Here is a 3782-nt window from a genome sequence, read left to right on the forward strand (position 1 = left end):
TTGTACCAACAATCCTAGTTTAAGGACGAAGGAAGCCTCATGAGAATTTCGTGAGGGTTAAAGCGATCATGTGTGTAAAGCCGCCTGCCACAGCGCCTGAGGTGCAGGAGGAGCCTTTAAGCAGTTGACAGGCCCTCTCTTCTAGGGACGGGACAGATTCAAGTCCAGAACCCAGGGTTTCCATTTCCCGGCCTTTGACACCACCTCAGGACACCTGATGTCCTTAGGGCAGCAGGCACACCACCTTAGGAAGACCACTGACACTCCCCTGTCCCCATCTTACAGGGAGGGGAGGAGGGCGTTGCGCCATGTGATTAAAGCCCTCAGTGCTAAGTACTGGAAGCAGAACCTGGGGACCATGTAAGGGTGATGGGCAAGACACCCTCTGTGTGATTGCCACAAGGTCCTCATGCTGATTACCTGCTGGTGACTCTTTTACCAAACAAATAACCAATAAAATGAGGCTCCTAAGACCCGAGGACTGAAGCGGGAACCCTCATATAACGGAGATTCCGCTGCTCAGAGGGACAGTGACTACTGTTCAAACTTTTCTTCCCGATAATAAATGCATCACGGAGTTACCATGAGCCATTGTGCCAATGATAAATAGTACTTGTGTCCCCCGTGGTTGAGGGGGCCTGAATTGGTACATCATTTTGAGGTGCAGCCCAGGTTTTTTGGGGGGGTCTGGTCTGACCTTTTTCGAGATTTTTGAGAAAACCTGAAATAATTTAAGTAGCACCCATTTTCCACGGCCTTCCTTCTTAGGGCCGTACTTAGTTCACCCTTTCTTCTCTGCCCTTTCCTTGTGCCGTCCTTCCGAGGATGCGGCTGGCCTGCCCGTTGGCCTTCCAGGTAGGTAGGTGACATAGATTCCGCCCACTTTAAATGGGCTCCCTACTCCTCTGCTCACTCACTGGGTGGCCTGGGGCAAGGCGCTTGGACTCACTGAGGTTTAGTTTCCTCGACTGTAGAATGAAAAACTAAGGTACTTCACAGACCTTTATTGAACACTAAATGAGGTGACATTTGGGGACACAATGAATCGTCCCCACATAGAATTGACTAAGTAGGTTTCCTCATGGCTGTAAGGATAATAACGTGGTAGAACATTTGGTACACTTACCCCTTTGGTCACTTTCATCGATTTTTCAGATCTGGTGGCGTTGACACGAGTTGTCCTACTTTCCGCATAGGCTATCATGGTCCGCTGACCTCCCGGAGAGGTCATGTTTATGTACAAGGGCCTCACTGTCTTTGCCATTCTGTGTCGTCTATCACCCGGGAGAGTGCTCAGTGCCCTCTCCTGCCTCACACTCCCGGATCTCTCTACCTAGAAAGCTCTCCTCCCTCCTGCCTCCCGCTGGGGCTGCTTCCCTTTCATCCACTAACACATATTTATTGCTCCAGATGTTGGGGATGTGACAGTGAACAAAACAGCCCCTGCTCTCAAGGAGCTGGCATTCAGTGGGGAGGGGAAGAAGAGCAGGTAATTAGTAAATAAATCTCTCATCTGCTAGTGGCTAGTAGAGCTATAAGGATGAGTAGAATAGGATAAGGGAACACTGCGATTTAGGTTTAGTTGGGGAATGTTCTCTGAGGAAAGGGCCATCTGACCATAGTTCTGAAGGACATGTGGCAGGAATCTTGCAGAAAATCTGGGAGGGAGAAAGTACTACAGGGAGCAGGAACAGCAAGTGCAAAGGGCCTGAGGCAGAGAAGGAGTAAAATATGCCTTCCTGAAAGAGCTTTCATTGATGCCTCAAATTAAATTGTGTTCTGTCTTGGGACACGCCATTCTTTTTGGAGTGTTTATCTCCATTTGTGTGTTATATAGTAACATGCAATTTAATTAGTCTCCCCCTCTAGATCATAAACTCCATGATGGCAGGCATCCTTTTGGTTCCCATTTTCCTTTATTTACGTATCCAGAATTCACCCTCTTGTCTGATGTTTAGTTATTGAATGCATTGATAAATTAAAAATGGTTATTAATGGCATTGTGCAGATCACTTACACAGTGTAAATTTTTTAAGTTTATTTATTTTGAGATAGACAGAGAGAGCGAGAGAGAGAGAGAGAGAGAGAGAGAACAAGTGGGAGAGGGGCAGAGAAAGGGAGAGAGAGGATCCCAAGCAGACTCCATGCTGCCAGTGCAGAGCCAATGCTGTGCTCAATCTCACGAACCAAGAGATCATGACCTGAGCTGAAAATTAAAAGTCAAATGCACTCAGGTGCTCCTCACACAGTGTAATTTTGCCTCATGTGAGAATTTTCTTTTAAAAATCAGCACATAGGGTGGGATGAGGGGTGTTGTCCTCTAAAATACTGGCACTCTCCTTTCTCCCTGCTAATGAGCACAAATTGAGTATAATACATCCATTTCTGTTTTGCATGCAAGGAACTTTACGTTCAGTAAAGATAATTCAGTAAAGAGTTGGCATTGGCATATTTACCTCTGCTTTTTTTCTTAATGATGAGATTGCACTTGTATTCTTTTATTAATTGGATTTCTCTTTTGCATAATTTGATTAAGATAGGAACAAAAAAGAACGATATTTAGGTAGGAAGAACAGAAGAGAGGGGAAAAGGAGAGAGGAAAGAAAATATATTCCTCTTCAAGATATAGTTTGTCACTGGTTTGCAAGTTAGAGTTGAAAATGCAGTTAGCTCACGCTGTCAATGTAATGATAACTGCCTGTGACAGGTGCTTGACCCTATCAGGACTGATGCTAAGTATTTTTACATACACGTTCTCATTAAGTTCACAACAAGCTAGAGAATAGATATCAATAGCCCCACCTTCCAGATAAGTAAATTAAGGCTCAAAGAAGTTAAATAACTTGGCCTCAAAACAGAAGAAAGAAATGAGTGCCTTCCAGTGGCTTAGAGAGGGCTGTCAGAATTAAATCTGAATTGTTTTTATCCTACCTCTCTTCAAGCTTCCTTTCAGCCTCACACCACCTAGAGGGAGAGGTGTGCCCCTCCAAGAGAGAGCATTACCTCCCGCCAAGGTGCCTAAGGGGGTTCTTTACAAACATCCATTATTCTCTGACTGCAACAACCCCTGAATGCAGGTACATCCAACGGTCTTTATTTTTAAAGGCATTTTTAAAAATAGCAAATGAATGCAGGACACAGATTGTCAACTGGCAAGTTGGGTGGTGGAAAGCCACTCAGACCTGCGCAAAAAAAAAAAAAAAAAAAGTGATAATGAATTCAGTGTTGGCAATTCTGAGAAACTATAAGAAACACTTAGGTGTTCCAATTGGTCCCCGTAGTGAAACAGACCCCTCCTTGCTTTCACGGTGCGGTTGGGTATTTCTCGGTGCCGCTCCCAGATACAGGGCTCAGGCACCTTCGGGCAATCCCCGGGACGCAGGATTCCGGGGCTGTGAGCCCAAGCGAGAGGGGCGGCTCCTATGCACACGCACACAATCACACACCACACGCGGTCACAAAGCACAGATGGACACACACGCTCGGCACTTACACAGAAGCGCGCACCTACAAACCTCTACCTCACCCAGTCGCCCACATCACACTACAACAAGGCGCACGCGACTTCACACGCGTCGCCCACTCATGCACGCCAACCACACACGGGAGCGCAACACACGAGCCGGCACGTGCTCGCGCACTCGCTCACACCCCGGGCACACACCCTCCTGCGCGCGCCCAAGCCCTCGCTCACAGGGACGCGCGCGCGCTCACGCCCCGCGCACACACCCTCTTGCGCGCGCACGTGCCCTCGCTCCCCGCACCCCCGCGGGCGCATCCCC

Source organism: Suricata suricatta, chromosome 4, assembly GCF_006229205.1.
Source record: "Suricata suricatta isolate VVHF042 chromosome 4, meerkat_22Aug2017_6uvM2_HiC, whole genome shotgun sequence".
Taxonomy (NCBI): Eukaryota; Metazoa; Chordata; class Mammalia; order Carnivora; family Herpestidae; genus Suricata; species Suricata suricatta.